Here is a 25783-nt window from a genome sequence, read left to right as displayed (position 1 = left end):
AGTTCTTCTACTGCTAAGTAGCAATCAACATGTCTCAGATATTTGGGTAGGTTTTTATAAAAAGCATTTGTTTTTTGTATCATTTAAGACACCTTAATATTGTAAATAGGGAGTGAAAAAGCAAGTTGGAGTCAGGGAAAAAACTAAAATTTTGTAATAAATTAGGATAATTATGCCAACATGGTGTAATGTTAATGAAGAATAATGGTCCTTTTTCCTCCTTCAGTCAGCTCTTGTTTCAAGACTGAGCATGACGTTACAATACTGCCCCCTACTGTAAGGCTTTGCTTAGCCCTTTCAAAGGAAGATTAAGGAGAAAAAAAAAAAAAAAGGAGAAACAGATGACGAGGACAAGTATATCTTATTACATTTAGCATTTAAAAAGAAGCACATTCTGATGAGTGGTTCAGGCCCCTGCAATGCAGAAATCTAGAATACTAGCACAATGTAGACTTTTGTTTCTCAGTTTGTTTTCTTTTGAATTAATGTCTCAGCCGCTCTGTTCCTTTCAGTTAAACAGAGGAGACTTTCCTCCCCTGACATAATTTAGATGATGGATCTTACCCTGGGCTTTGTGAATGTGAATGTGTTTTTGTTTTAATTAGTGTTGGTTTCAAGGAATTTTGCATCTTTGAAAAAAACTGTACAGGATATCTTTGAGGCTGGATGAAGAATGATGCTTTTGTCTGTCTACAGTGTGACTTCGGTATTTTTAATAATGGGAACGAGTCTTGTAGCGAGGTACATCAATTCAACCAATCGTAATCTTGGAATTCATCCAGTTTTAAATCTAACTCTCTGTAAACAACTTCGGGTTCTTTTGCGAGTAAAATTACAAATTCATGTGAACAAGCCTTTGGCATGAGTAACATTTAGACTGCCCCCCCCCTTTTTTTCCTTTTTCTTTTTGAAAAGTTGAACATTTTTTTCTATTTTTATGGTACCGCTTTAACAAAATGATCTTAATGACATTCCTTTTGCCAATGCATATTTTCTGACATTAAAAAACAAATCAAAAGCCACTTATCGTATGAATCATTGTTAAAGTCAGCAGTAATCCACTGCGTAAAATCTCCCTGTGAAGGCGCGGAGGCTGGGGCTTCAACCTGGAGCACATTAAATTAGTTCCAGTCTCTCGCGAATGGGCTTTGCCTGGCTTGCTTAGGCAGGCAAAACGGAAACAGGCAGTTTATAACAAGAAGTCTGCTTTAAAAACCATGGGGTTCATTGGAGCAAGATTTATATCCCCCACTTATATAAACATTACAAATGTGGACTGCAAGTAGGAGGGAAACCTTTATCGAAATCTCTTGAAGAGCTTTTTCATTGTGAGTAAAATGGACAGCTTGCACTGTTGTTTGAAGACATGCCAGCAATTCGACAATCATCTTTTTCACTGCTTTGCCTGATTAAAATGTAGCATTGTGAAGACTAACCAGACCACCTACTTTTAATTTATTTTCGTGATGAGACTACGCTGGCATCTAAGTGGAGCCAAAAACACTCTGTGCCAAAGGAGAAAATTGTCATTTCAGGGTTGTTGTTGTTGTTTTTAAAAAGACAACTTAATTATATAAAATCTTGGGGTAAAGAGAATCTGGATGTTAGTTTATATCATCTCCTGATTTAGCGTGATTTTTGTATGTAAACACTATCCTAGATATCATGTTGTCTTTAGGATTATAATAGAACACAGATGAGGCTTGAAATATTTGGTCCAATAAAATGAGAAAGGCTGCAAGGAAGGATTACCATTTGAGATTACAGTAGCTATTTGTTTGCTATTTCACTTGTAAGTTTTAGGTCCATGAGCTAAATTTCTTTGTTCCTCTCACTTTTTTAAAAAAAATCTCATTTTTAATATTTTAAAAATTCCATGGAAATGTGCTTTCCTTTGCCCCAAATATGTCTAGTAGGGAACTAAGACCAAATTATCTCATTATTATTATTATTATTATTATTATTATTATTATTATTATTTGCTTTTGTTAACAGTAGCTTCTAGGTGATAGACTTTCATCATAATCCCAGGTAGTACTGAATCAGTCTTTCTTAGGATTTCTTCACTCTTTCTGAAAGATAGCACATCTGTTTTTTGCATTCTTAGCTGGTCCCAAATGTAAGGTTATTCAAATACACCTTAAAAAATTAGGGCTGACTCTAAGAAGTGACATGATGAAAGCATTTGGAGGACATAACATGAAACCAGGACCTGCAAGAGTGTGGGGTTAACATCTCAGGGAGCTCAGCCCAGGAGGGCCAGCTTGAGCTCTTTGCCCGCCAACCCTGTTAGCAATGACTGCAATGAGAAGAAATGGCAGATTTTTGAAAAAGAAGGACATCTATTTGACTTGCAGGTGTGTAGGAGTGAAAGATGTAATTAGGTCCAACATAAAAACAAGGCTCTCTCACCAATAACATTATAATAATGATAGTAATAATTTTAGTGAGTCTCATTTGTTAAACTCTTATTATATGCCACGTGGCATACTCAATGCCTTATTTACATATAATTATTTTTCATCTTTGTAACAACTCAATTTCTTAAATGAAGGGTGCAGATGTTTGGGTCACATGCTCAAGTCACATCGCTGGTGGCGGCGGAGCTGATCGCTGAACCAGGCATGCTGACTCTAGAGCAGCCGTGGGCAAACTACAGCCTGCGGGCCGGATCCGGCCAGTTTGAAATGAATAAAACTAAAAAAAAAAAAAGACCGTACCCTTTTATGTAATGATGTTTACTTTGAATTTATATTAGTTCACACAAACACTCCATCCATGCTTTTGTTCCGGCCCTCCGGTCCAGTTTCAGAACCCATTGTGGCCCTCGAGTCAAAAAGTTTGCCCACCCCTGCTCTAGAGCCATGCTCTTAGCTTGCTCAAGCATTACTTGATACATGTTGCTTTTCTCTGTTCCTAAAGACACTTGGGGTTTCCATATCATATCTCTAATTTGTAATCTTGTTAATACCAAGCCCTGTCCAGATCCATGGCCTTTTTATCATCAGCTATATATGTATCTACAGCCATCATGCTCAGATTGGTGGCCCTGAGCGTGATAAACTGTTTGGTGTTGTGGACTAGGATGGAGACAGAAGGGATGCAGGATGACCTGTACCAGAGGTTGTCAGGTAGTGATGGAAAGAACTGTTTGGTCAAGGGAACCTGGTACTCAGTACAGAAGGATTAAGATAAAAGATGATTCTTGTTAATCTGCTCTTAGTCTGTAATGTGCCAAAACAATTAAGTTATCCAAAATCTATAATGTTTCTAATGATAGAAATCCACTGTGAAAGACCTCTAGCTTCAAAGATAAATTCACCTAAAGTTGAAGGCAGCAGAATTCTTATTCATTTACAATTCGTACTTCCTTGGTTGATTAAAAAGTTGTTTTTTGAGAAATTTGACTTAAGTTCATTTGTAACATGAAGAACAAAATGCATGTTATTAAAATGGATTTTCATAATGAATAAGTCAGTCTTCAAAAATATGACACAAATACATCACCAGCAATAACATACAATTATAGGCTCTAATGAGGTTGTGATAGACAATAGTGAATTTCTTCTTTGCTTTATATAATTGGAGTAATGCTGACCAAAAGAGAGAAAAATCCCAATAGAATAAGCTAACATAGTGGTAGTAGTGAGAGGAGGAAGAGGAGAAAAGGAGAAAGCCCTACTCTTCTTAAGATAAAAGGTACATTTGGTAGAAGAACAATGGCGTAACTATTGTATTTATAGTATTTAAAATGAAGAAGGTACTTGATAGATAAAGCAAAGTTGTGATATAAATAGATGATGTCTATAAGCAGTTGTATGTGTGGGAATGTGGGAAGGGATGAAAGAGATGAATTCTGGTAGGAAGTTAATAGATAATGTAAAAAAAAGTGATTTATAAAAGCGATATAATTATAACACATTATTTAATGACTTGATGGTGATCCCTAGAGAAACCAAACCCCCAAATCAACCAAAAGTGATTTCCCTGAGAAGTAGGAATGGGCCATGAAGGGCTGAGGCAGGAGGCTGTGGCTTTCATTACAAACCCTTCTGCACTATTCGAATAGAATCTTCTGAACCATGTTCATGTTTACTTTGGTAAGAATAAATTTTTTAAAAAAACAACAGTGATAGAAACAAAAGAATATTCACGGTTCTCCTTTAACAAAAAAAAATTTTCATGAATTCCATCATACTTTTTTTTTCTTCCTTCAGGAGGATCTGAAAAGTTAAGTAGAATGCAGCATTTAAGTAACTGCTGTTGGTTTTGTTTAGTCTCAAAAGTTCCCTTTGTTGGCAAAGTGAAGGTTTCCAGAGAAGACATTTTTCATAATGTTTGGTTAATTAGGCCAGCTTTTTTGATGACTAAATAAACCTGACCAATGACCTGTGGACCATTTTGATTAATTTCATTCCCAAATTACTGAGGCCCATAGATTTAAGTGATGGATGTAGTGACAAGGTGCCTCAAGGACTTCTTAGATTATCTTTGCCTTTTCGATACCGTTGCCGGAATCTATTTGTATTCTGTAGGTCAGTTTCTCTGTAACAGATAATCACAGCAACCTTGACTGTCTGGAATCTTAAAGCTGGTTAACCACTTATGAAATTCTGTTATGTTCTCTTTGGAGGTGGTAGGTAATCCCACTCATTGCATATTTTTAATATCAGCATTTGTCTTAATTGCCTTTGCAGAAGATTTTTGCTTGTTTTTTACATCATCATTTCTAGATTGACTTTTTGATCATATGTATTGTTCCTTATTTGACTGAACTTATTTGACCTTAAACTTATCTGTAGTTTTCAGGAAATTTAGTCATTTCCCAGTTTAGCAATCTGTCAAGTTAGATGTTATTTATGCTTATGTTTTTAAAATAAGGAAATAGTTTTCAGTGTAATATATATATTTGTATTTCCTGAGTATGTAGTCTTAGGCTTAATATTTCTTTTGTACCATTAACCATGAATACAAAATCAAGCTTTTTTCAGTGTGCTATCCTTAAATATTTATATATGATACTAATGCTTTATATTTTTTTAAAATGTGGTATCCTATCCAAAGATTAGTGCTACTGTATGGTGACATGTCTTCTCTGTAGAGCACTTTGACATCCCTTATCCCATTTACTCATCACAGCATCCCTGTGAGGGAGGTGGGAGGAACTATCATCCCGATTTCACAGACTGGGCGGAGAGAGGAGTGACTTGCATGCAATCACACAGGTAGTGGTAGAGTGACAACGACTCAGTGCTCTCACCTTGAGTTCATGTTACTCTGCAGCTGGATTTAAAATAGAGTTTATGCTTAAAAGCAATAAGCAAGTGTGTTGGACTATGAGAGCAGGGCTTTCATCCTTGTTGGCAGCCAGGCTGGTAATGTAGACAAGGTGGTAGACGGTAGGGAGTGGCAGAGACACTGTGACCCTGAGAGCAGGCAGTTTAGCCTCAGTGTTGCTTGAACTTTCAGATTTTTAAGAGAAGTTGAGAGTGCGATTTTTTTATGGGAAATTTCCTAATTTTCTAACATCTTTCTTTCTAAATAATATATTTTTCTCCCAGGGCCTACAGCTTGGGACCCCTGACATAATTACTACTGTTCCTCTGTTTAAGCACTTAGGGGCAGCCAGGGTTGAGGTCACCCCAGGGGCTGAGCCCATCTTTTCGTCCACCATCTATCCGTCCAGCAGAAGTGGTCTCAACTGGAAAGGACACTAGGACAGGGGACTCCTGGGACACAGTAGGTGACAGACAGTAGACATGGGACTTTGTTGCATCCAGGAAATCCCTTTCTAATTGGTGTTTTCTGATTTTAATAGAGAAAAACATTTCTGCAGTTACAAAGTGTTTCTCTGTTATTTTCTATGATAGCGCCCTATTTATTTCTGTTAAGAGGCCACCTAATCTTGTCATGTTTGATATGCCTAGGAAAAAAAAATTTGTGAATACTCTCAAACATGATTTTTAAAAATTTTATTGATTTTTTATAGAGAGGAAGGGAGAGGGATAGAGAGTTAGAAACATCAATGAAAGAGAAACATTGACCAGCTGCCTCCTGCACACCTCCTACTGGGGATGTGCCCACAACCAAGGTACATTCCTTGACCGGAATCGAACCTGGGACCTTTCAGTCTGCAGGCCGACGCTCTATCCACTGAGGCAAACCGGCTAGGGCTCAAACATGATTTTTATGCTAGCAAATATTGCTAAGCTTTTATATTTAATATTGTTCTAGATCTGAAGCAAAGTAAATGCAAACCTTATACTTTTTGGTTATCACAACAGTTTTTCTGTAATAGCATATTTTGGTTATTAAATAATTTTATGTCTTAATTTCTGTAATGCCAGGGACTTATTCATAGCAACTCTGGTTTCAACTTCTGGAAGAGTTGAAAGTGGATGCTCTTAACCAGAGAAGGGGCAATGGATACTGGGCAGAAAAAATAGATACAACCTACTACAGCCACCCACTCTATGGTATTTCGTTACAGCAGCCCAGCTGACTAAGGTAGATCCACTGTGGAGGGAGGAGACAACTTTCTAACCCCCTGTCCCATATTTATTGCCTCCTTTTGGTTTTATGTGATGGAAATCCAAATCAAATGGTGAAGAATGGCTTTAGTCATGGTTGGATCCAGCTTTTAAGAACCGTTTCTTAGGACTCTGTTTTATCCCTACTTCTTGGTTCTACTCCCTTCTGTATTACTTTCATTTTTAGGTAGGCTCCAGGTGATGGAAAGATCCCTGCCCAGCAGCTATAAGGCTCATATCCCCTCAGCATGGAAGTAGGGAAGAAAGAATGTGTTTCTTTCCCAAGAGCTTAAAAAAAAATTCCAAGTCTGATGATTCTTGCTCAAAATGGGCCTGGCTTGGACCAAGTAGCTGCTGAATATTCGTTCTGTCTAGGGGAATGAATATATTGCATGACTATGCCTGGGTTACCTGTCAGTTCCTGAAGTTAGAAAATGAGGTCAATGCTACTGTATGAACCAAAATATGAGCAGTTGTTCCCCAAAGGAGAACTGGGTGCTCTTAACCAGAGAAGAGGTGATGGGTGCTGGGTGGGGGAAAAAAAACAAAAACAGGTGACCACGCTAACTGAAATAGACAGTAAATAGCAATATAGGCAATTATTTGGTTTGTTTTACTGGATGAAATTAAGAATCTTCAGTTGGATCTATTATCTCATTAGTTTTAAAAGGCACAAGTCAAGACCTGCTGGTATGACTCAGTAGGTGAGCATTAACCCATGAACCAGGAGGTCACGGTTTAATTCCCAGTTAGGGCACATGCCTGGGTTGCAGGCTCAATCCCCAGTAGGGGACATGCAAGAGGCAGCCCATCTGTGATTCTCTCATCATTGATGTTTCTACACTTGATCTTAGCCAAAAGGCGAAGAAGCGATTATCATTGATGTTTCTATCTCTCTCCCCTTCTCTCTTCCTCTCTCTGAAATCAATAAAAACATATTTTTAAAAAAGTATTATAATTCTGTAATACTTACACAAAAGATAAACATAGTGGTTAGACTTTAAAAAAATTAAAAGGCACAAGTCAATAGACTGCTCCCTATACCATATGTCTACTCTTTTTTTTTTTTTTTTAAATATATATTTTTATTGCTTAAATTATTACAAAGAGTATTACATGTTTCTACCATATGTCTACTCTTAACTCTTGGGACTTTTGTTCGGTAATAGTCATAATAATGAATTGATGTACAATCTAGTGACACAGTGCTGTACCTGCTCCCTTGTGTCATATGAGGAAGATGGGGCTGAATGTATTTGCATGCAGACTGGATTCATTCTGAATGTTGGGCCTTTCTTAGGTTTATTATGAAGCTGGAGACACACACACACCATTTTTTAAAAAATCCTCATCCAAGGATATTTTTTCATAGATTTTTAGAGAGAATGGAGGGGAGAGAGTGAGACAGAGAGAGAGAAACATCTGACTGGTTGCCTCTGAGGTACGTGGCCTGACAGGAATCGAACCTGTGCCCCTTCAGTCTGCAGACTGACCCTCTCGCCACTGAGAGAAATTGGCTAGAGCCACACACACCCTTTTTAAAGCATGAGGACTTTGTCTCCTTTTGCCTATTTCCAAAGTGGTTGAACTGATTTTTCCCCTTTGCTGTGGCCAAACATTTGAACTGTCAGCTAAAAGGCTCCTTTAAATTTGCAGAAAGCAATGAGTTATAGCGTAGATAAACACACACTGGAAGTATTTCTAGAACTATAACCATAAGATCACTAAATCTTTCATAATTAATGTTTGTTTTTTCTTTTTGCTGCTGAGTAAGCATGAGATTAAGGTTTTAGCTTTATCTAGTACTGCTTAGTTGTCCTTTTGCCTAATGCCATTTAACCATTGAGCGTGTGATGGCACCACAGTTGTTTTGGCATTTACTTGAACTTTTCCATTACACTACATGAACTGCTCATATTCCCATAGAATCTGGGGCTGATGATCATTATTGTATGCCTCTTCTGATGAGTACAGTCCAGCCACACTGAAGATATAGTCTAATTTCAGGGCCAGCTGAGTGATGGGGAGGAATATCTGCTAATGATTTTATTTTGGAAAAGATAATTTTTAGTATTTTTTAATTTAAAATTATATTTATTATAAAAATTTTAGAATATGTTATAGCTTTCCAAAGACACCTATAATTTTATTATCTAGAGATAATGTTAGCATTTGGTTTATTTCCTTTCAGATCTTTTTAATGTGTATGTACGGTATACCCACACATACTAGTACACACATATACTCTGCTATTGTTGTTTTTAATGAAAGTGGAATCATGTAATGATGCTGTTGTCTCCTTTGTTTTGTTTATTCATGGTATTAAATGCCTTACATGAGATTGCAATAGTCACATTGTTTTAAAGGCATTGTGATTTACTATCCATTCTCGTTGTTTGAATTGCTATGTTATGTTCAGTTTTTTGCCCTTTTAAACCATACTGCAGTTTATATATTTGTACATATCAATAATTTCGTTGGCATAAATACCTAGAGTTACTAGGTCGAAGGTATGTACATATTTACTGGCAAAATACCATCCAGAAATGTGCCAATTTAAACTTCCTACAAAGCTCTGTACATATGCCCTCTGCTTGATACCATCATCAATATTGCCAACTTAATAAGAAAAATTTGATATCTCATTTTAACTAATAGCTTCTAATTACTTAATTGAAGTAAATGTTTTTTTATGCTTGGTTATTTCATTGTATATATATTCATATTTTGTGAAATGCTCGATTGTGCTTTCCTGTTTTTTTCTATGGGGGTTTTCATCTTCTTGTTAATTTATAAAAGATCTTCATGTATTTAGGATAGCCATCTTTTTTCAGCCTGTTTATTATTTGATATATTTTTTTTAAAGAATACAAAGGCTGTTTTTATGCAGTCAACTCTATCTTTTTCTTCATTGATTTGTCTTTAAACATTCTTAAAAGACGTTGTGTCTGGCTTTGTAGTAAGAACTCTGCAATCATTATCTCATTCATTCCACCCCATGAACCACATGAGATGGGGGGTTAGTATTGTCACGCCATTTTACAGTAAAGAAATTGACTCTACACATGGTACTTGGGAATCCACGCAGCCTGGCTCAGGGCCATCTCTCTGGACTATTTATTCAGTTCCTCTCTTGCTTGGATTTTGTTTTTGGTGTTGTGTTTAGAAATACTTTTCACCTCTCAAGATTATGTAAACATTCACTAGTATTTTTTTCAGTATAGTTTAATGTTTACCTATTATTTAATTTAATGTTTTATCCCATAATCTCAGATCTCTTTTGTTCTCTCATCTGCAGACACAGAGGATAATTGCTTGTTGCTTTTTACTCATGACTCTTTGTTTTTAAAGTTGCTGCTAAATTCCTTTCTTCTTTCCTCCCCTATTAATGCCATTGTTCGTTCCACAAACATTTGCTGGGCATGCAAAATGAATCGGAGCCTACCTCTCCAGAAACTTGTGATGTCATGGCAAGAAAGAGAAACATAAATAAAGAACTTTAACATGAACTATAAGTTCTCTAAAACAGAGAGACATAAAATAGTGGAAAAGAGGAAGGTAGAAAATAATTTGAATGGGTGAGGAAGGTAGGTGTAATTAAGAGAGAATTCATGAGGAGGTGAAATTTGAATTAGACCTTGAAGGATGGGAAAGACTCCGACTGTAAAATGAGGATGATAATAGAACCATCTCGCAGGGATGTCCTAAAGATCAAATGAATAAATACATACAAAGTGAGCGGAACAGTGCCTGGCATGCTGTCCAGAGCTGAGTCAATATGAAGCATTGTCTTCAAGATCATGGCTTGAGCAGTATCCTGAAAAATGCTGACTGTAGAATAATATGACCTACCTTGTTTATTTTTATTTATATAGAGAGTATCCCTCTTCATTTTTGGGGTTAGTAGTTGCTGGTTTCTATATTTCGTGATTTTCTACCTTGCTTTCAGAAAGCTGTTCATGTTGCATTTGGAGGAGGGCAGAATATTTCTGAAGAAAAATAAATTTAATTAACTTGGAGCCAGTTTTATTAATTTTTATGTATCATGCTTTTATTTTGAAAGCTTCACTTGCTATTAATTAACCTTAGACTTCTGTTCAATTAGGAGAGTCTGATGGTCTCACTCATAGATTATAATCACAGTTATATTTATATATTTTTTGTTATGTGAGCGTGTTTGCACACGCATGCTATTTATTACTGTTAGTAACAAACGGTAGCTTAAAATAACATATTGAATAATTCAAGTCTAATTCAGACAATGACTAGAGTTTTCAAAAGCCATGTTCTATACCAGGGGTCCTCAAACTTTTTAAACAGGGGGCCAGTTCACTGTCCCTCAGACAGTTGGAGGGCCGGACTATAGTTTAAAAAAAAACTATGAACAAATTCCTATTCTTATTTTGAAGTAAAAAAACACAAAATGGGAACAAATACAATATTTGTATTTGCATGTGGCCCGCGGGCCGTAGTTTGAGGACCCCTGTTCTATACCTTTGTTTTGGGGGACTCTCCCCCTGGAGGAAGGCAGGCTCCTGACAGGGAACAATAGCAGTATTAGGAACAATAGCAGAGATTAGGGAACAGGAAGCTTGAGGCCCAGAATGGAATCTTGGGACAGCAATGTGTAGCCTGCAGAAACCTGGGACCGGGACTAGATCACATAGGTAAGGACTCCTAAACCCATCTCTATTTTACTTTGAAAACAGAAGCCAGTCTCCAAGCCTTGAAGAGTTGAACCCTCCTCTGTGCTCCCACAGAGCACCTTATATTGATATCTATTCAAGCAAATATCATATAACATTGTGGTTGGGCTTGAGGACCTGTCTCTCTGTCCCCCCATTAAACTTTGAACTATTTGAGACTGGGGGAATTGTCATCTTGATAGCCACAGAGTCTAGCACAGTCCTTGCATCTTCCTGACAAGTTTTTTTCTCTCCCTTCTCTCCCAGATGAGCTAAAATTTTTAAAATCTCAAACACTTATTTTAATATACGAAAGCATTTTGCATAATGAAGTACCACTTAAATCAAACAAAGATATAGTATATTAGAATTCAAAATAATTGGGAATTACTTCTGTAATATAGTTAAAATTTTAGTTTGCTATTCAGACCAGCATTTTCAAGAATGCCAGGCAAAATATTATTCTATGAAAAAAATTGCCATAGCTCACTACTACTTAAGGGAGTAAGATAAGATGTTTTGTGTTATGCTTCCTATATAGGTTCTTGTCCTAAACTTAATATTGCAAAGGATTTTTATTTCCAGAGAATTTTATTACTGTCTATATATCCCTTTGGATTATATGTTCCACCTAGTTAGCTCCTGTGGCCTGAAGTAAGGGAAGAAGTTTTTCCTCTTTTATCCCTCTATTGTGTGTTTGAGATAATTAGCTGTTGGTGATGTTCACTGGCTCCTGGTTTGGGGAGTGCATTTTTACATTTTTTTTTTTAAACCCCCCCCCCCCCCCCCAGCAAGAGGTGAAACAAAATCATCACAATAAATCCATCCACAAAGAGAATGCTTGCTCCTCAGGAACGTTAATCTCCTGTAGCTGCTAGCAGGATTGTTTCATGGGCAGCCAGGGTATATTCAAGCAAGTAAGTTCCCAAGCTTCTGCAAGGACTCATCATAACAACAAACAAATGTTCTTTTTGCTTAGCACTGTTGCCATTTGACATGAAGCAAATAATAAGTACAAAGTGAGGCATTGATAAGTGAGATCCTGTTGCTTAGGGGTAGTATACCAGCCATCTGGAAAGGCCTGTGGACATACAGAGCAGATAGTGGATCATTTAGTTAGGATACATCTGAGGCTTTAGCAAATACCCCAAAAGATAGTAGACACAAGCATGGCAGAAATTTCACTCACTCTCATGTAAAAATCTCTGTTGGTGGCCTAGGCCTTATGGCAGCTTCTTGGTGCGAGGGCCCGGACACCTTGATGTGGTTGTTCTGCTGTACACACTCCCATGTTGTGGTTCCAAATAGCTGCTCTATCTCTTGCAAGATTTCCTTATTCCACAGATAAAAAATAGGAACATAGAGGAAGTGGTGGGTGCAACATGTTCCCTTTAAGATCATGATCCAGAAGTGCCACCTGTCACTACAACTCACCATGTCATTGGTTCTATTGCCATATCTGGTGCAAGAGGTGCTGGAAAATGTAGTCTGTTTTTGGGTAGCTGTTGGTCATGTTAATTGGGTGGTCGTGTTACTAGATGAAGTAAGGAAATTGAATATTGGGGCACAAGTAAGAAGCTTTGCTTAAATGGCTCTTACTATTAGTTACAGTACTGAAAGGCAGTGAAATGAGTTTCATATTTTGATGGGACATTTCTTTGGAGTAGATTCCTTTTCCTCATTTATTTAATAATCTTTGAAAGGCATTTGTTATATCAGGTAATGCTAATAGACTCCAGCGATGACGAACCTTTTGAGCTCAGCGGGTCAGCATTTTGAAAAACCCTAACTTAACTCTGGTGCTGTGTCACATATAGAAATTTTTTGATATTTGCAACCATAGTAAAACAAAGATTTATATTTTTGATATTTATTTTATATATTTAAATGCCATTTAACAAAGAAATCAACCAAAAAAATGAGTTCGCGTGTCACCTCTGACACACATGTCATAGGTTCGCCATCACTGGACTAGACTATGTCATTGTCCTTGCTTGGATTAACTGTTGTACTTGCTTGGATTAGCTCTTCGATGTGTCAACGTCATGCAAATATGAAGCCAAGAGCAGGCAGCCTGTTGTACTCTCAGGCCACCTGTGGATGTAGGAATGGAAACTAGTACAACTTTATCCTTGAAAGGGCCATTTTATACCCACTAAGAAGTCTCCATCATCCTAATAACCTAAGTATAAGGAAGGTTGAAAATTTCATAAGAGTCCCAAAGTTTGGGCACATTCTTATTATAATCCTATTAATATTCATTTTAATTTTTCTTAAATAACAGCTTTATTAAGATATAATTCACATACCATATAATTCACCCATTTAAAGTACGAGTTATGCAACCATCATCACATCTATTTTAGAATATTTTTATCACCTCAACAAAAACCTATACCCATTAGAAATGCTCCCTGTTTCACTCCAACATCTCCCTCACCCCATCATCCTTCCCCCATCCCACCAGCACCCATAGCCCTAAGAGATTACTAACCTATTTTCTGTATCTATGGATTTTCCCATTCCAGACATTCCATATAAATGGAAAGATACACTGTGTGGTCTTTTATTACTAGCTTCTTCCACATGGCATGTTTTCAAGGTCCATCCATGTTGTAACATGTATCAGAACTTTGTTTCTTTTTATTTCTCTTTACTTCCTCCAGGAAACTTTACCTGACCTCCCAATTCTGGGTTGGCTGCCTCAAATGTATTCTACCCTAAGACCAGGAATGCTATTTACTGTCTCAGACCAACCCTCTGTTTTGTAATTGTCTGTTCATATGTTACCATCAACCACTAAACTCCAAGCTATATATAAGGGGTGGACCTTGTTCATTTACCAACATCTCCCTTCTGTCTAGTACACAGTGCCTGGACACATGTTTATTAAATAAATGTAAGAATGAATGGATGAAGAGAAGGAAGAGGAGGGAGGCAACGCTAACAAAAAGGAAAGAAGAAATAGACGAGAAGAAAGTACATTTGATTTCATTTATGTCAACATGCTTTAAAACTGTTTCTATCTGACCCACCCAGCTGCAAGCCTCATCATGGAGCTGTCAGAACAGACGGTTTTGTCCCTCGGATGCTTTGCTTATCATGATAGTTGTCTCTTTTTCCTTATTCAGGTCCCTCCTCTAAGCCAATGGTAGGGAGCAGAGGTGAAATTGGGTGTGGTGGGCATGAGAGCATTTCTGTCTTGGCTCACTAGTCTGGTGAATAATGTTTTTCCACTTGTATTATACTCTACCAGTTCACAAAAATAATTTTCCTTTGGATGTTACATGTAATTTCAAACATGGCTGATTTAAAAATCTATCTAGTATTTTTAGATTTGCCAAAGTATATTCTACTTATGCTTTAAGTTGTAGATGGTTTAAAGAAGAAATTGCTTTGTAGGTGGACATGTTTTTACTTTGACTATGTTATTTAATTTAGATCTCGGTATTCAATGATACTTTTTTATTATGGTATATTCCATTATTTCCTTCAACATTGAGAGCTCTTTTCCAATTTAATGTGCCTGCTCTGTAATATTAAGTGATAAAATAGTTGAATAGATAAAAATAATTGAAAGTAGGCTATTATGTGGAAGGAAAAGAGATAGGAGGAATTGGATGGGGAGCCTTCACTATGATTATAAAGTCACAGCTTTATAAATACTGATAAAATATTCCATGGAGGCGAATTTGAAGACACCAAAGTGTTCTAAATTAGTCACTGCTGTTTTTTTCACTTTAATTCTATGCCTGGGAAGAAAAGAGAGAAGGCATGGATAAATAAAATAACAGCAATGTAAATCTGATTCTTGGTTATATTTTAATTAACTTAGGAGTTAATTTTAGTCTGCAATGAATGCTAAAGAAAATGGAAATATTGCAGAAGAACATAGTTATTATATAAACTCATTTAATTACTTGCAGATTAAAAACAATTATTTAGTTTTACTCCATGTGCAATTGACATTTTAAACTTAGTAGGATTTTTTGTTTATATTTGAATAATTTGGAAAATATTACAATTGTGTCTCAAGAGAATTTGCATATCCAATATCCTAGTCTCTAAACACAGAAAATTCAAACCAAGCTAAAATATATCACATCACATGGCTTTTAAGAAATAAAATTTATTTCTGCAGTAATATTTGCTTTTAACTTAAATGGAAAAGTTATTAACTCTAAAAATGATTTGAAATTTTAGCTATTTGTTAGGTAACTTCTGAATTCCCGAATTTCAATTCAAATTCCTGTGGAATTCTATAGGAATGGCTACATATATGCAGCCATTGTTGAGGAAGAAAGTTTTATCTGCAGTCAGCAGAATATGAAACCCCAGAGTAAACTGAAATTTGAGCCGATTAAGACTTTCTTTAGTCAATATGGTACAGCGGTCTGTCACAAATATGCAAATCAGTCATCTATGCTGCAGGGCATAAGCAGCAACATTTGCACGGATGATATGGATCTTTATTATAAACGAAAACAATACATGCCAAGTGCACTGAATAAAACACATTTCTCTTGACTAAGAACAATGGTGAGATGTAGGGATGTAGGGACTCCCTGTTTCATATTAGCAGATGTTTTTGACATTTTGGTGAATTTATTGTTGTATTTCTCCACCCCACGACTCTTAATGAAATGAGGAAATAAGCCAATTTCTGACTTCATTACTGTGACTCTCATTTTATTCTTCCTAGTGACTAATTTAATTATTTAATTACAGTAGAGATAGAAAATAGAGTTGATATATTCAACCAGGACTTTCTGAACACTTTAGGATATCCTTGACACTATAATAGGAGATAAGTGTGACTATAATAGGAGATAAGTGTGCAAAGATGATTATTACTCAGGACTTTGCCAATTATATTGATTCTACTATGTCCAGCTTCTATTGTTGATATTGAGACACATGCAGTCATGGTAATGTCAGTTTCTTTTGCTGTAATCCATTTGGCTGCTTTTCAGGTGTGTGTGTGTGTGTGTGTGTGTGTGTGTGTGTGTGTGTTTTACAATTTTATTATAATGTCAAAATGTCTAATTCTGGATTTCTTTACATTTGCCCATCTTGGTATACATTGCATTTCCTATTCTATATATGTTTTTCTTTAGTTCTCAAAAATTCTCATATATGATTTTTTTCTAGTATTATGTGCCCCCCCCCCTTTCATTCTGGGACTCCAGTCAAACATGTTTTATACCTTCTCATTCAATATTCTTTTCATATTGTTCATCTTTTCTTTCTTTGCCATAGTTTTGATGATATCTTCAGATTTATCTTCTATTTCCCTATTTTTCTCTTCAGTATTTGAAGTCAGTATTTGAGTTTTTAATTTCAAATATTATGCTTTCCACTTTTAAAAATTCTGTTTTTTTAAAATACTTCAGGTTATTTAAAAAATATTTTTATTGATTTTGAGAGAGAGAGAGAGAGAGAGGAAGGGAGAGGGAGAGAGAGAAACATCTACATAAGAGTGCAATATTGATAGACTGCCCACAACCCAGGCATGTGTCCTGACCAGGAATCGAACCAGCAACCCTTTGGTGCACGGGATGTCATCCAACTAACTGAGCCACACCGTCCAGGGCACTTCAGGTTATTTTTGATAGTATGATAGTCTATTATTCCTGTCTTAATTTCTTCATTCTCATGTTTTTTTCTTTTGTTAATCCTTACCCGAGGAAATTTTTCCATTGATTTTTAGAGAGAGTGGAAGGGAGAGGGAGAGACAGAGAGAAACATCAATGTGAGAGAAACACATCAATTGGTTTCCACCTGCACCCAGACCAGAGTCAGGAACTTGCAACCAAGGTATGTGCCCTTGAACAGAATTGAACCCAAGACCCTTTACTCTGTGAGCCAACGCTCTGTCCAGTGAGCCAAACCAGCTAGGGCTCATTTTATTTCTTTGAACATCCTATATAATAAAAGCTCAGCGACTGACCGGCAGAATGACCAGAACGACCAGTGGACCAGTCGCTATGACATGCACTGACCACCAGGGGGCAGACGTTCAATGCAGAAGCTGCCCCGTGGTGGTCAGTGCGCTATCACAGTGGGAATGCCACTTGGCTGACCAGGGTGAGCGGCTGCTCCCGCTGCGAACCCCGGGCTGACAGGCAGGAACCCAGGTTGCGATTGTTGCCTCCTCACCCCAAGCTCCTCCTCTTCGCTCCCTGCTACCTCCTCCAGACGCCCACAGGCCGCACAGCACTGTCATCGGGCTCACAGATCTGATCCCGGAAGCTGGGAGGCAGGTTCATGGCTGCCACTGGACTGAGGCCTACTTCACCACCTCTCAGTGCTATTGTCCCTGGGCCCAGCCCTGACTGGGTCCCCTGGAGAGGCGAGTGCTCTGGCTCCACGGAATATGCCAGACCAGGGAGCAGCCGCTCAGAGGGCGAGTCCACAGCTGCTCTGCTGACCTGGATGAGCAGTGCTCCCACAGGGGGCCAATCCCCACAGGCCACGCCCCCACCAGTGCATGAATCCCGTGCACCGGGCCTCTAGTTTCATATATAAGCAGTTTATATTCTTCGATTGATAATTCCACTCTTGAAGTCACTGGGATTGTAGCTGCTGTATGATGTGTCTACTGAGTCATCCATGGTTTGCTTTCTTGTGTGTTTTAAAGTTGTTGGTTGTGAGCTCATATCCAGTAGAATAATCTTTGGTAATTCTGCAGGCCTAACAGAGGGGCTCATTCCTTCAGGGGGAGATTTGATCACTAGGGATACTATCAATCTGCAACTGCTTTAATCTCTCCAGTGTCCTGAATTAACATAGGAATTGAAGGTTCAACTCTCCCACCTTGAAAGGGGCCCAGGGCCAAATTTCTGGACTCTGTGCAGAAGCCAATGTTTCCCAAGGCAACACTAGCTTTCTTTTGGCTTGTTTTCTAGCATCTGGTTTCAGCTCAATGACTAGTTTATGGTTTTTTGTTTTTCCTTTGCCAATACAGATTTTTTTTAACTTTCTTATAAACCAGCAATGAATTGAAAAGCAAGTTCATTATCACTTATATATACTTGTATTGTATGTGCATTATCATAGCAAGAGGCCTTATAGTAACTAGCCTAGAATTATTCCAGGACACTGCAGTTCACCTTTAAGTATGCCCCTCCAAAATCTGTGTGGTTAAAAGAAAACATTAATATTGAAAATTTTGAATAACAGGGAGCAACATTGCAAGTTATAGAAATTTGTCCCAGATGGGGAGAGAACTAACCCTCTCCTCTTGGTTTGGTGGACAGTATAATCGATGTAAAATCTTAGCATTTGGCAATGTCTTTATCCTAGGTTACCAGTTATTTTTACGTGGCTTTTAAATAAAATCCCAAATCAAGTGTCTTGGTTCACAAAGCAGATTATAGGGTATCGAGTAGCTGACAAGGAGCATGTGGAAATGCCTAAGAACAACCATGCTGCCTTCACGGTTGTACCTTTAGGTCCCCATTCTGGCACGTAGGCCTGTTCTGGAGTTTGTCCAAAGGTTCCCTCTGGAGCAGAGAATGTCCCTGAACGGCTTCTGAATAAGAAGGCCCAGTCTTATTCTGAGATTCTGGCCGGGGTGCCTCTAGGAGAGTGGGCTCTGGGGCCTTGTCGCAGCTCGCCCAGCTGCAGGTGTCCGCTGCACGGCAGGGATGTGGGGGAGGTGCATTGTTCCTGGTACCGCTCATGAGGGGGCTGGGGGCCTTGGACAGTGCAGCACCTTCCTTCCTTCCTTCCTGTCAAGTGGTACGAAATTTGTTGAAATAGTACTTAAGATAACTGTTCTAGTTTTTTTGTTGTTAATCCTCACCCAAGAATATTTTTTCTCCTATTAGTTGTTAGAGAAAGTGGAAGGGAGGGAGAGAAAGGGAGAGAAACATCCACGTGAGACACACACTGATTGGTTGTCTCTCACAGGTGCCCCTGACCAAGGCTGGAGATCGAGCCCACAACTGAGGTTTGTGCCCTTAACCGGAATTGAACTGCGACCCTTCACTCCGCGGGCAAACGCTCTAACCACTGAGCAACCCAGCCAGGGCAACTGTTCTTGTTTTCACAGACAACCTTTAAGCTTTTTTACTGGTGCCTCCACCGCCTTTTTCTTCCTCCTCCCCATTCAGTAGTCTTTGTTCTGTGGATCCTAGAATTCAAATTCCATCATGGGCTTGGAAGAGCAGTATCACATTCTCCATTAAGGTAGCTAAGATTTATATTTTCATTTTCTCATATATTCTCTAATTTGCCAAAATGTAACTCTTTTGTTAGAGTCAGCAAAATGGCATCATTTTAGTTGCCTGCTAAGAGTTGGGAAACTGTTGCTTAGCCAGGTTAAAAAGCAAGCAAGGAAGGAAAGAAGGAGGGCGGGGGGTTAGATAATGTGTATATTCTATGGAATATTTTGTTGTGAGAAGCAGAATTTATGAACAGTTTAAGCCAAGAGTGGACACATTCAGTTGGCACTGATTGGAGGAGCGTGAATATTTTTACATGGACTTCAGAAAGAAGCCCAGTGTTGACCTGTTTTTATTATTTTTATTGGCTCCCTTGACAAACTGTCCTAACTTGGGGCCAACAGAACAAGCAGGAAATTTAGGTCATGGATAGTTGCATTTTAAAAACTCCAGATTTTAGCGGCTGCTCAATCATTGTAATTGATTGATGATAACACGGCAAAGAGAGCTCTTAAATCGTTAAAGTGGCCAGATAAAGACAAATGGCTGGAGATTTTGTTGGATGCACACAGTTCCCAACTCTCTGTGGTGCTCTGTTCTGCCCTCTGAAGAAGTAGCTTGTCCCTCGTGTCGTGCAACTTATGGCCCAGCTGGCCTGTTTACAGAAAACAGCCTCTTAAGCTTGGCAGTTTTGTTTGAAGCACAGTGTAGCATCATTTCCAAGAGAGATGGGGGAAAACATTACAAAAAAGTTTCTATCCCCTCACCCCCTAAAACATATGTGTGTTTTAAGCTGAACAGCCATTGAAAGTTGTTCTTTCCATCTTTCTCTGAAATCAAGGCCAGAACCTTTACCCGTAGCCAAAGGTAAGTGTAGCAGAATTAGATTCTCTGATAACTCCTGTAAGCTCCTTCTATCTTCCTGCTCTTGCTTTGGATCCATGCTAATGTGTAATAAGAACTCAAAGTAGATAGCTCTGTTCTTCCCAGGACACAGGAAATGTGGCCTGGTATAATGGCATTTTAAAAAGTTTTGATTGAAGTAAAATATAACATAGAAAAATACAGTTCAATGAATTTTTACTAACTGAAGACATCTGTGTAATCAGCACCCAGATCAAGAAACAGAATATTACCAGCAACCCTGGGAGCCTCCTAGTTACTCCTTTCTTCCAGGGGCAGGGACTTCTAAAAACAGATTAGTTTTCCCTGTTGTTTTTTTATTTTTATTTTATGTCAATGGAATCATATAATACATTCCTTTTTTATGGATTTTTCATTCAACATTATATTTGTGAGATTCATCCATATTGTTGTTTTATGAATTTATAAATCATTCTCATTGCTGTATATTATTCCATTGTGTGACTGACAATACCACAATTTTTCTCTAATGGCATTTTTAGTGGGAGAAAAAGTTTGTAGAATCTGTTTTCATTTCAACTGAGGACTTTGCCATTTCTCAGTGCCAGGGAATCATTTCCTCCACAGATAAAAATGCCAGCTCATTCCAAGTGCCCCTTAGAGGGATACATTTTGGGAAACATGTTCATACTTTGAGAGTAGCCTCTCTGTGTTCCTTTACATCTTATCCTATTGAGTCTTCTTAATGCATTCTTCCAACTTTCTTGTCTATGCCATTACTCATGAAATGCATATGTCATATAAAGGCTTCATCTTGAAGACAGTGGAAACCATGAAATAACTTTTAGGAGATCAAATATTTGGTTTAGAATGAGATGAATCATGGCTAGAGATAATGGTAGTTGCAGCTTAGGTGGTAAAGGAAACGATAGAGAGGAGGACATGGTTATGAGGACTTGGTGGCTTACTCAATGTGGCAGGGAAAGGGGGAGCTGAAGTAGAGTCCAAGTTTCTGTCTTGGTCAGTGTTGGTACCACACAACAGTATAAGGTATGCAGACTGAGAAGCAGATTTGGGGGTAAAAAAATCTGGATTTCAGTTTTAGATGTATTGAGTTAAGTTGCAGATGAGTTATATGGGTGGAGAAGTCCAATGGCAGCTGACTGTATGGGTAGGGAGCAAGGAGAGAAATTTGGCTAGAGATATAGATTTATGAGTTATGTTGGTGTTCAGATTAAGGTGAGATATTAAGGTGAGATACCACAAATACAGTGACTCAGACAGGATAGTTTATTTTCCATACAAATTGCAGTCTATAAGTTGTTGGGTGGTTCAGTCCAGATGCCACTCCAAACGTGGTCCACGGGCCAGCAGCATTGGGATCACATGAGTACTTGTTGGAAGTGCAGAATCTTCAGGCCCCTCCCATACGTAAAGAATCAGCATTTGCATTTAACAAGAGCCCCAAGTAATTCACATGCACATTAAATTTTGAGAAGCTCTGATTTAAGTAACCTATATTGCTTTGGTTTCCTCTCAAAGAAGATAGTGCCTACTATCACTTCAGCTGCATTTTAGCCATAAAAAGGGGGAAAGAGCCCTAGCCGGTTTGACTCAGTGGATAGAGCATGGCCTACGGACTGAAGGATTCTGGGTTCGATTCTGGTCAAAAGCACATACCTCAGTTGTAGGCTCCTCCCTGGCCCAGGCCCTGGTTGGGGCATGTGCAGGAGGCAATCAATTGATGTGTTTCTCTCACATTGATATTTCTCTTTGTCTTTCCCTCTCTCTCAGGTGAGGATTAAAAATTTTTTTTAAAAAAGAGGGAAAATAGAGTAAAAAATAAGTGAGAATGTCATTGGTTTATATTTGTGCAAATCTCTTTAATGTCTCATTGAATAGAAAACAACTAGATTCTCGTATTTGACTCCTCATTTAATATATTGCCAAATGTTGTTTGGTTGAACTACATGAAGAAAATACAGCCTCAAGCAGATGCGTTATTGGGAAAGGGAGGCATATTTTGATATGTTTTCAGGTAAAAGTAGTCATTTCTTAAAGGTAAGTTGTAATGTGGGATTGGAAACCATATCAATGAGCTTTTTGTACTATTTAGTATTAAAATTCACTCATTTATCTTTTATTTTGGATGGATCTTTTACCTATGACTGATTTTCTTACATCATACTTTGGTCATGTGGAAAATATTGGCTCAATGAGTTATGCAAATCTTCCAAATGTTGATACATTTCATTATGCAATTCAAAAAAATCACATTTTTAATGTCACCATTAATCTCATGAGAAAGTCTTTAAGTATAGAGAATCTGGCAAGTACAAGTTTCCAAGTTTGAATTTTTGCTTAAAAGGCAGAATTTTATCATTGGCAATAAATATATCAGTTGTTTTTCTTGAAGGAACAAGGTCACTTTGTTCATTTTCGAGAAAATGTTTGGCAAATGCCTAAGTCTTAATAATCATAATTTCTCTATCTGAAATTCTTTCAATTAACAATGCTATTGCATGAGAGAAACCATTAGTTCAGTTCACAACTCAAATAATGACGTAAGCGCTTTTCCTCCAGATAACCATTGCACTTGGTGTATAGCAGGAGTGCTTCATGCATAGTTCCTGTTTTATTACACAGAATATTAAAGGGACCTTTAAGGGTTGACATTTTGTAAGATTAATTTTTACTGCTTAATCAAGAGCATTCTTAAGTGAAATTGGCTTTTTAAAAAATCCAACTGTGAGTACATAGCTTAGTGATAAAGACTACAATGCCTGTTAGCACAGTTTGCAGCCACTCTCCTTGATCTGTGTTAAGGTACCAGCAATCTTACCTCCATTATTTTTGCACTATTAGTGTGAATGTCAACACAATGAAAAGGGCAAAGAATGTCTAGTATTATTGTAAAAACAGTTTTGACCTTGTGAACGTCTTGAAAAGGTCTCTGGGATTTCGAGTCTATGGACCACACTGTAAAAAATCACTCTCCTACATGATTATGCTGGGCCTGATCAAGATTGCATGATTTTGAACTAACTAGTTCTAGGTGAAACTGATAGGTAGCAAATTTTAAATTTGGTGTGTCTCCATGCCTCCCCTTTCTGTGACATCTCTGACGGCACTCACTAGACCCCTAGTGGTACAGATGGAAAAGGAAGGTACCTTCATGCTTGCTCTTCTTGTTCGTTTGGTTATTTGACAATTATTTATGGAACCCTACCATGTACCAGTTTCTCTGGGCTGTGGGCCCTGATGTGGAGCTTCTCATGCCCTTCCTTACACAAACTACTTGTATTAGTTTCCTATTGCTGATACAGCAAACCACCACAAACCTAGTGGCATCAAACAACATACATTTACTGTCTTACAGTTGTGTAGGTCAGACGTTTGACACCGGCCTCGCTGGACTCAAATCAAGGTGTTGGCTGCACTGCATTTCTTCCTGGAGGCTCTAGGGGAGCATCTGTTTCCTTGTCTTTTCCAACTTCTAGGGGCCCCAGCATTCCTTGGCTGGTGGCCCGCTTCCTCCACCTCCAAAGCCAGCCGTGTTGCTTCTTTCTGACCCTTCATCATTGCATCTCCCTCTAACCACGGGAAAGGCCCTCTCCTTTAAGGATTCATGTGATTAGATGGGGGTCACCCAATAATGCAGACTAGTCTCCCCGTCTCAGGATCTGTAACTTAAACAGCTGCAAAATCCCATTTGCCATATAAGGTAACATATTTATAATTCTGGGAACTAGAGTTGGGGCTTCTTTGGGGGGCCATTTTTCTGCCTAGCACACAATTTTAGTAACTGTGCATTAAAAAGTTGTTAAAGTAATGAAGGAAGGATCCTATCTCATTGCTCATTGCTCAGAGCTTTGCTCCTTCCTCATATTGGAGGTTGATTATTTGACTCAGTTGCGGTACCAGGATTTAGGTGTTCCTTTGCTGTGTTTCTAAAGTGAACAGATAGCTCTCCTAAAGCATTTGTTATTGCATCCTCACTGCTGTTTACTCCTACTCCCACTCTCCTGTAAGCTCTTGAATCATGTATCTTCCTTTGTTCTTTGTATGCTCAGAGTATATCACAGTACCTGGCACATCGTATGTACACAATGAAGAATGCATAAGTACGTCAATGAGTTATCCTTACACATACCAAGTTGCAGTTTTGTGTTTTGCCTGGGGCATGTAAAGAAGCAGAATGGCTTGTTATGGGAATTTAAGGCCTAGTGGCAAGTCTTAATGCAAGGATGGCAAGTGATGCTGTGGGCGTAATAGGGCCTTAGGCACTCCTTCAGGCCCTCTCTGGCAGCGTGCCTGGGACTGAGCAGGAGCTTGGAGGAATTGCAGCACCTTAGGGTGGCTTAGAGTTTCACTGAGTCTGCAGGTCTGCAGCATGGAGGAGCAGGTGTGAAGCCAGCCAGCCTGCTCTGCAGCCACACAGAGTGTGGCCTTTTGCTCCTTGTGCCTGCAGAGGTAGCAGCACAGAGATGGACTCTGACTTTGCAGAGGTGTTTTAATTCAGCCCAAAAGTTGGATTTTCTAAAGACAATATGCATTTGACAGAGGGCCTTTTGTATGGAGTTACTGGGGACTCATTCAAAAATAACAGGAGCCCCAGTCTACAGAATAGTTTTGTCACTCTCAGCACAGCTCCAGTCTTCCACCTCCTACCAGCCGGCCCATTTATAGCAAATGAATAAGAAATTTAATCCCTGGTATTTCATAAAGAAGTCTTTTTATTTTTTGCTTTGGTTGTGGTTTGCTCTGAGTGTGCTTTTTTAATGGCAATGTTTAATAATGTTTATATTGCCTTTCACCTTTGACTAACTTTGCAGCTAAGTTCCAAGATGTGGTTTCACATCCAGTGTTTGCAGGCTGCTGCTCCCTCCTTTGAGACTGCTAACTCCGATTCCTAGAAGGTATTTAATTCATCTCCATCACTTCTGCTGGGGAAGGAAGCAGTCCAGGTGATAGTAGTTGGAGTAATAGTTAATATTTATGCAAGGCTATGTGACTTACTTCTATTATTCAATCTTTAAAACAACCTTATGAAGCAGAAGCTATTATTGTCTATTCTCAGATACAGGGGAAAGTGTTTCCCCCAAAATTAGTCCTCAGAAAATAGGGTGTCCCCTTATGTTTGAGTCCTGACAAAGTCTGTCCTATGTTGGGGATTATTTTAACCTTAAAGTAGTTTAAGTAATTGTCCCAGAATTATGAAAATAGGTGCCTGTGGTTTGGGATTGATTAATATTCAAGTATTTGTGGTATTATATCCATTTTATAGAAGAGGAAACTGAGACTTGGCGAAGTTAAATAACTTGCCCCAGATCACACAGCTAATAACTGGTACAGCCAGGATTCAAACCAGGCATGTAATCTTACTTCCATATCCTCATTATTAATCCTCCTCAGAGTCTTTCTTTCACTTTTAAAAAGGTTTCAATCTAGGGGACCACTGATTTTTTTTTCCTTTTTGGTATTTCATTCTAAGAGCAGAGAAAACCAGAAAATGAGTATCTATCCAATCTGGAGC

At 38.3% G+C, this 25783-nt stretch overlaps 1 protein-coding gene and 1 long non-coding RNA gene across 2 annotated transcripts in view; both read left to right on the top strand.

Annotated features, from left to right (window-relative positions):
• The window catches only part of SCFD2 (sec1 family domain containing 2), a 320087-nt gene that overhangs the window by 74558 nt on the left and 219746 nt on the right, over positions 1-25783 (top strand). The window lies entirely within an intron of this gene.
• LOC106727970 lies at positions 1-25783 on the top strand. The gene is made up of 3 exons (XR_001364202.1): positions 1-46; positions 25083-25166; positions 25742-25783. It is a non-coding gene; the product is annotated as an uncharacterized LOC106727970 (long non-coding RNA).

The sequence above is a fragment of the Myotis brandtii genome, unplaced genomic scaffold (genome assembly GCF_000412655.1).
Source record: "Myotis brandtii unplaced genomic scaffold, ASM41265v1 scaffold51, whole genome shotgun sequence".
Taxonomy (NCBI): domain Eukaryota; kingdom Metazoa; phylum Chordata; class Mammalia; order Chiroptera; family Vespertilionidae; genus Myotis; species Myotis brandtii.
Note: the sequence above shows the minus strand (reverse complement) of the source record. Positions and strands in the feature narration are given on the sequence as shown.